The sequence below is a fragment of the Rhinoderma darwinii genome (assembly GCF_050947455.1).
Source record: "Rhinoderma darwinii isolate aRhiDar2 chromosome 10 unlocalized genomic scaffold, aRhiDar2.hap1 SUPER_10_unloc_6, whole genome shotgun sequence".
NCBI classification, from domain to species: Eukaryota; Metazoa; Chordata; class Amphibia; order Anura; family Rhinodermatidae; genus Rhinoderma; species Rhinoderma darwinii.
Window position 1 is genome coordinate 46,986 of NW_027461836.1, and position 13,065 is coordinate 60,050.

Sequence of the window (13,065 nt, forward strand, 5' to 3'; positions counted from 1 at the left end):
GATGTACTCCTCCCAGCTTACATATACCCTGATGTACTCCTCACAGATTACATATACCCTGATGTACTCCTCCCAGCTTACATATACCCTGATGTACTCCTCACAGCTTACATATACCCTGATGTACTCCTCACATATTACATATACCCTGATGTACTCCTCACATATTACATATACCCTGATGTACTCCTCACATATTACATATACCCTGATGTACTCCTCACATATTACATATACCCTGATGTACTCCTCACATATTACATATACCCTGATGTACTCCGCACAGTTTACATAAACCCTGATGTACTCCTCACATATTACATATACCCTGATGAACTCCGCACAGCTTACATATACCCTGATGTACTCCTCACAGCTTACATATACCCTGATGTACTCCTCACAGCTTACATATACCCTGATGTACTCCTCACAGCTTACATATACCCTGATGTACTCCTCACAGTTTACATATACCCTGATCTACTCCGCTCAGTTTACATATACCCTGATGTACTCCTGCCAGCTTACATATACCCTGATGTACTCCTCCCAGCTTACATATACCCTGATGTACTCCGCACAGCTTACATATACCCTGATGTACTCCGCCCAGCTTACATATACCCTGATGTACTCCGCACAGCTTACATATACCCTGATGTACTCCTCCCAGCTTACATATACCCTGATGTACTCCGCACAGCTTACATAAACCCTGATGTACTCCTCACAGCTTACATATACCCTGATGTACTCCGCCCAGCTTACATATACCCTGATGTACTCCGCCCAGCTTACATATGCCCCCACATTATAAACTGAAATACCAGTAAAACACCAAGCAAAATCTGCGCTTCAAAAGCCAAATGGTGGTCCAACTGAGCCTGGCAATGTGCCCAAACGGCAATTTATGACCACATATGTGGTATTACTGTATTCTGGAGAACCCGCTTAACAATTTATGGGGTGTGTGTCTATGGTGGTACAAGCTCGGCACAACACATTGGGCACTGAAATGGCATATCTGTGGAAAACTGCAATTTTCAATCTGCAACATCTTTTGTGTACTCATTTTTGCAAAACACTTGTGGGGTCAAAATGCTCACATTACCTCTAGATGAATTCTTTGAGGGATCTAGTTTCCAAAATGGGGTAATTTGTCGGGGGGTACCACTGTACTGGTACTAAAGCTAAATGCAACATGGTGTCAAAAAACAAATCTTGTAAAATCTCCACTCCAAATACTAAATGGCGCTCCTTCCCTTTAGAGCCTTGCTGTGTGTCCAAATAGCAGTTTATGACCATGTGTGGTCACGCCTTACTCTGGAGAGAATGCTTTACGAACGTCGAGGTGCTTTTCTCCTATTTTTGTGAAAATGCAAAATTTTGGGCAAGAACTACATCTTTTTGCAAAACAAATGCTAACTTTTTTTATTTTCACATCCCAATTCCAAGAAATTCAGCAAAAACCTGTGCGGTCAAAATGCTCACTACACCCCTAGATTAATTCCTCAAGGGGTGTAGTTTATCAAATGGAGTCACATTTCAGGGGTTCTTACTTGACTGGTACCTTAGGGGCTTTGTAAATGCAACATGGCGCCCAGGAATCAATCCTGCAAAATCTGTGCTCCTATTGCCAAATGGCGCTCCTTCCCTTGTATCCTGCTGTGTATCCAAACAGCAGTTTACTACCCCATATGGGCTATTTCCCTACTCGGGAGACGTTGCTTTACAAATGTTACGGTGCTTTTTCTCCTTTATTTGTTGAAAAAATGAAAAATTTTGAACTACTGCTACGTCTTATTGGAAAATAATGTAATTTTTTATTTTCACTGCCCAATTCTAATAAAATCTATGAGACACTTGTGGGGTCAAAATGCTCACTACCCCCCTAGATGAATTCCTCAATGGGTGTAGTTTGCCAAATGGAGTCACTTTTGGGGGTTACCACTGTACTGGTACCTAAGGGGCTTTGCAAAAGCGACATGGTGCAGAAAAATCAATCCAGCAAAATCTGCTGTCCAAAAGCCAAATGGCACTCCTTCCCTTCTGAGCCCTGATGGGTATTCATATAGTAGTTTATTACCACATATGGAGTATTTCCGTACTCTGGAGAAGTTGCTTTACAAATGTTGGGGTGATTTTCCACATTTATTTGTTGAAAAAACTAAAAATTCTGAGATAAAGCTACATCTTATTGGAAAATAATGTAATTTTTCATTTTCACTGCCCAATTCTAATGAAATCTATGAAATACCTGTGGGGCCAAAATTCTCACTACACCCCTAGATGAATTCCTCTAGGGGGTGTAGTTTCTAAAATGGAGTCACTTTTGGGGTGTTTCCTTTGTTTTGGCACCACAAGACCTCTTATAACCTGACATGGTGCCTGAAATATAATTTAAGAAAAGGAAGGCCCAAAAATCCACTAGGTGCTCCTTTGCTTCTGGGGCTTTTGTTTCAGTCCATTACCAGACTAGGGCCACATGTGGGATATTTCTAAAAACTGCAGAATCAGGGCAATAAATATTCAGTTGTGTTTCTCTGGTAAAGACCTTCAGTATTACAGGAAAAATTGGTTAAAATGGAATTTTTGCAAAAAAAATGAAATTTGCAAATTTCCCTTCCACTGCGTTAATTCCTGTGAAACGGATAAAGGGTTAAGAAACTTTTTAAATGCTGTTTTGAATACTTTAAGGGGTTGAGTTTTTGGTGATTTGTGGGGGTTCCTAATATATAAGGCCCTCAAAGCCACTTCAGATCTGAACTGTTTCCTAAAAAAATAGGCTTTTGAAATTTTCTTGAAAATGTGAGGAATTGCTGCTAAACTTATAAGCCTTGTAAAGTCCTAGAAAAATAAAAGGATGTTAAAAAAATGATGCAAACATAAAGTAGACATGTGGGAAATGTTAACTAGTCACTATTTTGTGTGGTATACTATCTGTCTTACAAACAGATACATTTGAATAAAGAAAAATGCTAATGTTTGCAAATTTTCTCTAAATTTTTGTGTTTTTCACAAAAAACTATTGAATTTATCGACCACATTTTTTCACTAACATAAAGTACAATATGTCATGAGAAAACAATCTCAGAATGGCTTGGATAGGTAAAAGCATTCCGAAGTTATTACCACATATAGTAACACATGTCAGATTTAAAAAATGAGGCTCTGTCATTTGGTCTAAAAGTGTCTGCGTCCTTAAGGGGTTAAAAGGGGATCCCACCCATAAATGTGAGGAAATAACCACTCCACTATCCACTCTCTGCCTCCTTAGACCTTGCCCAGACAATGATGACTACTACCACTGGGTTTAACTGTTATGGTCACTACTGTCTCCATTATCCTCTAATAATGTTTTCGAAATATTAGAAGATTTGTCCATATAGTTACAGGTTTACTTTCTCCTGTTTCCAGTTTTATACAATGAGGAACATGGGGGAGAGCCGAAGTGCCTAAAATTCACCGCTAAAGAAACATTACAACCGTCAATGAGGGGAGGTTACATTGACAGGATATTACTACAGAAAGAATCCAGATGGATTTTTAGAATAGCGCCAAACGGATTAAACAAAGAATTGGATTTTACATGTTTCATCTGAAATAAAATAAAAAATGCTCCTTCCTTGCATTCAAAAATCGTAACTTGTTTGATAGACATAATTCTATATTATGTCTAGCTTTGCCATTAAATGTCCAAAATACGACAATTACAGTATCATAATAATTCCTTTTAGGAAACAAGCAAAAGTCCTAAAACCTGTGCTCCAATAGCATCACCATAAGTGGAGGGTGGAGGAAGGGGATTTCCATAAATGTCCATATGGCCCTTATTTTTCTCCATCACTATAATTTTTTCCCATCCTTCATTACACAGTTACATACTTCGTACGGCTGAAAAAAGTCACATGTCCATCAAGTTCAACCAAGGGATGGGAAAAGGGGAGGTAAAAATTTCTACACATAGGAGCTTATATTTTTTTGTTCTAGGAAATTATCTAAGCCTTTTTTGCAGCATCTCCTGTCCCTGCTGTGACGGCTCCTGCGGTGACTATTCCATAGATTCACAGTTCTCACAGTAAAGAAGACTTGTCGCCTCCGCAGGTTGAACCTTTTTTTTAGGGGGTTTTACATGGAACAGGATTTCACCATATTTTATGTATGGGCCATTCATATATTTATATAAGTTAATCATGTCTCCCCTTAGTCGTCTTTTTTCAATGCTAAATAGGTTTAATTCTTTTAATCTTTCCTCATAACTTAGATTCTCCGCGCCCCTTATTAGCTTCGTTGCTCTTCTTTGTATTTTTTCCTCCTTTCTATGAACTGGAGCCCAGAACTGAACTGCATATTCTAGATGAGGCCTTAGGCCTCGTGCACACGAACGTGCTTTTGTGGCAACAATTCCCCCAAAAATCCACGGGAGAATTGTGGCCCTATTCATTCCTATGGGGCCATGCACACGACCGTGGTTTTCACAGTCCGTGCATGTCCCAGGAGCCCGCACCGCAGAAAGAACGGGCATGTCTTATTACGGCCATGTTCTGCGGTCTGGGCTCATTGAAAATAATGGCCGCGGCCATGTTCACGGCGCGCGATTTGCGGGCGGCTCGCAGCTGTCACTCCGTGGCTGGCCGACCCGAAAATCACGGCCGTGCACATGGCTATGGTCATGTGCATGAGGCCTTACTAATGCTTTGTAAAGATGTAATATTACATACCTGTCCCGCGAGCCCATGCTTCTTTTAATACACGACAATATCCTGCTGGCCTTTGAAGCAGCTGATTGACACTGCATGCTGTTATTTAGTTTATGATTTACAAGTACACCCAGATCCTTCTCAACAAGTGACTCCCCCAGTGTAGCTCCCCCTAGGACATATGATGCATGCAGGTTGTTGGTACCCAGATGCATAACTTGACATTTATCTACATTAAACTTAATTTGCCAACTGGACGCCCAAACACTCAGTTTGTTTAAATCCGCTTGCAATTCACGAACATCTTCCATAGACTGAACTATATTACATATCTTGGTGTCATCTGCAAAAATATAATTAATAAATAAGTTGAATAATAGTGGTCCCACCCCTGAACCCTGGGGTACACCACTTATAACCGGGGACCATTCAGAGTAGGAATCAGTTACCACAACTCTCTGGATACGGTCCTTGAGCCAATTCTCAATCCAATTACAAACTCTACTTTCTAAACATATAGTCCTTAATTGACCCATTAGACGTCTATGCCTTTGCAAAGTCCAAAAACACTATATCCACAGCCAGCCCTCTGTCTAGGCTACTGCTCACCTCTTCATAAAAACAAATCAGGTTGGTTTGACAACTTCTGTCCTTAGTTAAACCGTGTTTGCTGTCACTTATAATACTATTTATTGTCACATAATCCTGTATATAGTCCCTCAATAGCCCCTCAAACATTTTCCCCACAATGGATGTTAAGCTTACTGATCTATAATTACCCAGGGAAGACCTAGAGCCCTTTTTGAAAATAGGCACCACATTTGCCCTGCACCAGTCCCTTGGCACTATACCAGTCACTAGAGAATCTCTGAATATTATGAAGAGGGGGACAGAAATAACTGAACTAAGCTCCTTAAGAACTCTAGGGTGTAACCCATCTGGTTCCGGGGCCTTGTGTACATTTATTTTATTTAATTTAGCTTGGACCATATCTACATTCATCCAATTCAGTATATCAACTGATATATTAACAGCACTGGCACCGGCTACATCAGCTGCTCTTTCTTCTGTTGTATATACAGAGCAAAATAACCCATTTAGTAACTCTGCCTTCTCTTGATCCCCTGTGACCAACTCCCCATTACCACTATCTAGGGGTCCTACATGCTCAGACCTTGGCTTTTTTTGCATTTATATACTTGAAGAATTTTTGGGGATTTGTTTTACTTTCCTTGGCCACCCGCCTTTCATTTTGTATTTTTGCTGATTTTATTACATTTTTACAGATTTTATTAAGCTCTTTTTAATATTTTTTAGGCTACAGCTGTACCCGAAGATGTGTATTTTTTAAATGCCCTTTTTTTGTCATGTATTGCCTCTTTCACAGAAGGTGTAAACCATGTGGGGTTTAATTTTAGTTGTTTATACTTGTTACCTATAGGAATAAATTTTGCACTATAATTACCCAAAGTAGATGTGAAACTCTCCCATTTATCATTTGTCCCATTATTTAACATTAGTTCTTCCCAGTCTATATCTTGAATGGCAGCCCTCATCCTGGGGAAATTGGCCTTCTTAAAATTAAGTGTTTTTGCCCTCCCAGCCTGTGTTTGTTTTTTACAGTATAGGTAAAATGTAACTATATTGTGATCACTGTTACCGAGGTTTTCACGAACATTGACGTCCCCAACAAGCTGTGCATTATTAGAAATGACCAGATTCAACAGCTTCACCTCTAGTCGGGTCTTCCACAAACTGGCCCAAAAAATTTTCATGCAACAGGTTGAGGAAATGTCTCCCCTTTGCAGTTTATCGTCTCTATATGTACTCTGACACCTCACCAAACAGGTCGGGACACTCGTCCTTACTCTGTACTTACCCGCTGGGGACAACATCGGAAAGGCTAGTAGTCACGGGCACTGCTGTGTTGGACGATTCAGCGTGGAATAATGTACGCCACGACCGATGATTGGCCGTCGCGTTATTAATTAGGGGCGTTTACGTCCGTCACTTAGGGAACATGTATTCACAACATAGGTGCTTGAGAGAATGCCATTTGTTGTGGATTCATCTTCCCTGTATCTTTGATTCTTAGAGGAGGGATATCAGCGCATTTCGCGATGATGGATGAAGGCGATGCTTCAGGTAAGGTGGGTGCGTGCAGCACTGACATACCAGGTTGGTCATGTCGGTGCATCTCACACCGGGAGGTTAGCGAATCATTGCCTTCCTAGCTACACACATCCATAAACGTCATGGGTGTGTTTCAACAGGAAGGATGGGCGGAGTAGCTGGATATAAAAGGACAGGGAATTCTCCCTGTCTCTGACGTCAGACGCTGGAAACAGGCGCCGGCTTTTGAAACATGGACAACGTGGGTAACTGATCTCTTGCCACTTCGGGCAGTTCCCACCCCTCTAACTAAAACGACAGCTACCAGTAATCTTTGCCAGCACCGAAGAAACTCGGGTAAAGCTGGAAACGCGTCGGGAGTAATTTATGACGGAGAGAGGTTCCCTAATCCCCTCAAATCCTAGAATATCCTGCATCTGAACGGGTAGGGAGGGCAGCGACCCTCATATTCTACGATTAAAATAGCCAACTACATTAGGGTTATATATGTGAACCCCTCTCTTTGAATACAATTAATACATCTGCATAACCTGCAAATTGTGTGAATACTACGCTGTCTATCTTTATGAAAATATCTCAGAAAGAAATGTTACATTCATAGGCTACCCGAGGAATATGACTGATGATATTGTATGAATACAACCAATTTTATATACAGTATGTTTGTAATTTGAATTTTAAAAAAGAAATACAGTAAAAGTTATATTTTATATTAAAAACTCTGGATGTATATATTTTTTTCTCTTTATAATTATACGGAGAACTGACAACACTAAGCCCGGGTGGTGGGCTTCTAAAACCATACCATCAAAAATTAATGATTTTTTTTTTTCTGCTCCACCTGTGTGAGATGCCTTTGTCCATGTATAGGCGCTCAGTCGTCCGCCACTTGGTGAACGCGGCGAGAGCATGTGTACCTGCGTTGTGGAGCCAGACCTGTCCCCCGTCGCTCGGCATGTGGTGTCACAAGATCCAGGAGATTATGAGAATGGAGGACCTCACAGCATCGATGAAAGGGTCCCATTCATACTTCCTCAAAACATGGCGGTAATGGATCAGGTATCAATCCTCCGAGGAATACAAGGCCATCATGGCTCCGGGTCCCCTTCCCTAGGCTCAAGTATGTCAGACTCATGTCTATCCTTCCCTTTCTTTCCCTTTGTCTTTGTATTATTATTCTTTCTTTCTTCACTATATCTCTGTTTTACAATGGAGTCTTATGCATCGCTGCGGGTTCAGGGTGCATAGCTGCATGCCTTCCAAAACCATTCTGAGAGATATTGCACTTGTTTTTGTTCTCACTGAAATTTTTTGCTATGTAAGTAACTGGCCTGAGGCCGATGTCAATACCACATTGGTGTGTTCTGAAGGTTTTGTCTGATTGTCTGTTTATCTTTATGTTATAAAACCAAAAATAAAAGAATTTATAAAAAAAAAATTAACGATTTTTTGAGGGCATGGCAAACTTCATTACAAGTACATCTAACACGGAGGCATGGCTGAATAAAACAAGGGAGGTGTTCTCTGAGAAGAAATTTATACAAAAAAATCATACACCCTCGTTAAAATCTGCTTTTGGAGGATTGAAAAGGTGTTACAAAGAACGGGCAATCTCGTGGTGGGAAGTACAATCTTTTGAGAATTATTTAAAGAACAATATAGTGCCAAGAGGACTGAGGATAATACTTACACCAGCAAAAAGTTACAAAACCCCGAGTTGATATACAGATGGGAAACAGAGGCTACCAATAGCACCCCGAGATTCATAGATTTTCTTGGATGAAGAAAGATGAGTCCTAGATGTGGCGTCTAAGAGGTTAAAAGAACAAATTGATGTGGTCTTAAAATTCAAAACTGATCCAGAATATGCCACTAAAGAGCTCGCATTACAAACTATTTTTCACTAACATTTCAGTATAACCTAACCGAGAGAAAACAATCAATTTATTCTGGACCTTCAGGATTTTAGGGATAACAAAGCCTATTCCTTTTAAACCAAGAAGGAAAGAACAAGAACTGAAACAGACCAGTCTTCATCCGATATGGATTATACTGATCAGGAAACTAATTATCAAAACGGGATCTGAGTGGAAAGGGGGAGAAATCCCTCCAGATTCACTAGGGGACGGGGCCACTCAAGGGGAAGAAATCCCCCAAAAAGATGGGAAACAACACAAAATCCGTGCATTTTGACTCAACAATGCAACGGCCAAAGCTGGATCTAACGCAGAAACAATTCCTTTTTAGAGAGGGAGGCCAAAGAGCGCCATACCAGCTACGCAACAAATTCAACAATCAAAGTAGAGAAATACAGAACTAACAGTAACAAACCTGTCCGAAAGAACACTAACTGATATGGAGATCTCAGTACTTAGGAGAGGTTTATCGTTTGTACCCACCCCAGGATTTGACACCTTTAATTGGATTAAAGACATTCACCAACTAAAATGGCATAAATTATATAAGATCAAGGACAAGAAGGAATGCCAAGAATTGGGGATAACACCCATGGAACTTTCACATGTGAGAAACCTGGCAGAATTACTGACCTCAAACCAGAAAGCGAGAGGTACAGGGCCATTTACAAAATGTAAATTGAAAAGCAGAAAAATGCCCCCCATTGGAGAAACCTCCGTAATTAATGTGTTCCAGGATCTAGTAACCACAGACTTAATGAAAATTAACATACTAGCGAAAATAGTTAATCTAAGCAGGAGCGAGAACAATGCATTGTTTTCCCGAGAAAGAGATAATAACATCATAATAAAATCTTCAGACAAGGGGGGAAATGTGGTGATCCTTGTAAGAAAGAGATACGTCGAAATGTGCTATAGCATCTTGGATGATTCAATAAATTATTATATTCTCAAAGAAGATCCAACAAGCAAATTTAAAACTGAACTCTTCAAAATTTTGAAAGAGGCTAAACAAGAAAATCTTATTGATGAACATGAATACAAATTCATGGCGGTGAAAAGACCACAGACCCCTACGTTTTATGCCCTTCCTAAAATACATAAGGGTACCCATCCCCTTAAAGGGCACCCTATTGTGTCTGCTATTGCGGATCTGACAAAGAACGTGGGGATCTATATTGACAAAGGAAATTTTGGACAAAAGAAATTTTGTAGAAACGTTACCTTCATATACAAGAGACACAATGGATCTTCTTGCCAAGATTGATGATTTACCCATCTGAGAAAATGCCATTCCGTATAATATAGATGTGGAAGCACTATATTCCTCAATTCCCCATGATATGGGCATTACAGCAGTACGCCACTTCCTTAACACCAGGGGGACACGATTCAGGGCTCATAGCGCGCTCACATTGAGACTGCTAGAGTTCGTTCTAACAAGGAATTATTTCCTATTTAATGGCCGTATATACCACCAGCCCAGGGGCACTGCCATGGGCAACTCGTGTGCACCTACGTGTGCCAACCTTTTCCTAGGCTAGTGGGAAGAAACTTTGATTTTCAATGATGAGCGACACTCATTGATCCTACCGGTCTCTATGTGGGCGCGCTATATTGACTACATTTTTGTTTTGTGGATAGGATCGACTGATCAATTTCAAAAATACGTAGAAAACCTTAATCAGAATACTGTGGGTTTGAAATTCACCTTGGAACACACCCTTATACTCTCCCTTTTTTTGATGTCTCAATATCTATTGAGGGTAATGACAAATTAAAAACAACTAAATACAGAAAACCTACCTCTACAAATAGCCTTTTGAGGTGGGAATGCTGCCATCCAATTCCCATCAAAAGAGGCATACCTAAAGGACAGTACCCCCGCCTTAGGAGAAATTGTTCAAACATGCAAGAGTTCAAAAAGAAAGCCAAAGATTTGGAATCTATATTCCTAGAACGAGGGTATCCATCGAAAATCTTGAGCGAGGCATACAAATATGCGTGCACGCAAAATAGAGAAGCATTACTTATCCAAAAAAACCGAGAAATCACAAATCCCCCTATACGCTTCATAGGAACTTTTGACATGGCAGACAAAATGGTCAAAGAGGTCCTGAGTAAACATTGGAGCATCCTCCAAATGGATAATGATATAAGAGAAGTTCTGACCCCCAGGGCACAAATAACATACAGAAGGGGTATAGGAGATCGAGTTACGCGTAGTCATCTAACGACTCTTAAAAAACAGGGATGTTGGTTAGACAGGAAGATCAATGGTTGTTTTAGATGCGGACATTGTAAAGCAAGCATGTCGGTACAAATAGAAAAAACATTTGTAAGCGCTCATACAGGGATCATTTACCCTATAAAAGATTTTCTTAACTGTAGTTCGAAATACGTTATTTATAAAATTACTTGTCCCTGCCCCCTGGACTATGTTGGCAAAACGACCAGAGAGTGGAGGAAAAGAATCCTCGAACACCTGGGCGATGTTGCAAACAAGAGGGATAAACCTGTATCCCGCCATGTTCACTGTTCACTTGGAAAATGGGGGAGATCCGAAGTGCCTAAAATTCACCGCTATAGAATCATTACAACCGTCAATCAGGGGAGGTGACATTGACAGGATATTACTACAGAAAGAATCCAGATGGATTTTTCGAATGGGATCAATAGCGCCAAACGGATTAAATAAACAATTGGATTATACATGTTTCATCTGAAATAAAATAAAAAATACTCCTTCCTTGCATTCAAAAATCGTAACTTGTTTGATAGACATAATTCTATATTATGTCTAGCTTTGCCATTAAATGTCCTAAATACGACAATTACAGTATCATAATAATTCCTTTTAGGAAACAAGCAAAAGTCCTAAAACCTGTGCTCCAATAGCATCACCATAAGTGGAGGGTGGAGGAAGGGGATTTCCATAAATGTCCATATGGCCCTTATTTTTCTCCATCACTATAATTTTTTCCCATCCTTCATTCATCGTCTCTATATGTACTCTGACACCGCACCAAACAGGTTGGGACACTCGTCCTTACCCGCTGGGGATATCGCAAGGCTAGTAGTCACGGGCACTGCTGTGTTGGACGATTCAGCGAGGAATAATGTACGCCACGACCAATGATTGGCTGTCGCGTCATTAATTAGGGGCGGTAATGTCCGTCACCTAGGGAACATGTACTTACAATATAGGCGCTTAAGAGAATGTCATTAAAAAACACAAAAAAGGCCATACTCACAAATTGGGCAGGTATAAGCCCGGCAGGACACAGACGGGTCAAAAATGCCGTCTCACACACTGCACTCACTCCCTATGTACAACTCATAGTTTTGACCCCTATGCACTCCTGCCCCTTATATTCTGTATACATTATTATCACTTGTGTATTACACATTTATATCCATGCCCCAGACACCACTCCCCTCAAGGCTAGTGGGAGTGGCTGTTAATATTTAACACACCTGAGCACTCTCCTTCAGCAGCATTTTTGACCCGTCTGCGTCCTGCTGGGCTTATACCTGCCCAATTTGTGAGTATGGCCTTTTTTGTGTTTTTAATCTTATTCTATGTTCCACTTTTTTCTGTGGTGTAGCTAGAGAGAATGCAATTTGTTGTGGATTCATCTTCCCTGTATCTTTGATTCTTAGAGGAGGGATATCAGCGCATTTCACGATGATGGATGAAGGCGATGCTTCAGGTAAGGTGGGTGCGTGCAGCACTGACATACCAGGTTGGTCATGTCGGTGCATCTCACACCGGGAGGTTAGCGAATCATTGCCTTCCTAGCTGCACACATCCATAAACGTCATGGGTGTTTCAACAGGAAGGATGGGCGGAGTAGCTGGATATAAAAGGACAGGGAATTCTCCCTGTCTCTGACGTCAGATGCCGGAAAGAGGTGCCGGCTTTTGAAACATGGACAACGTGGGTAACTGATCTCTTGCCACTGCGGGCAGTTCCCACCCCTCTAACTAAAACAACAGCTACCAGTAATCTTTGCCAGCACCGAAGAAACTTGGGTAAAACTTGGGTAGTAGAGTGGTTATTTCCTAACATTTATAGTGAGTCCCCTTTTAATAGTGTTTGGATTGGATATTCTCTACCTGCCATCTATATACATGTATTTTAGGACATACAACACATTGACCTCAGCTTTATTTTTATTTTTGTCAGGTCTGACATGGGAGATTAGGGCTGGATCTTGTGTATTTGTGGATTTGGGGTGTGTGGTCAGATGAAACCGTCTCACGTCACCGTCCACGATGGTCCTCTTTATACTCCAGAGTCCTGGTTCTTC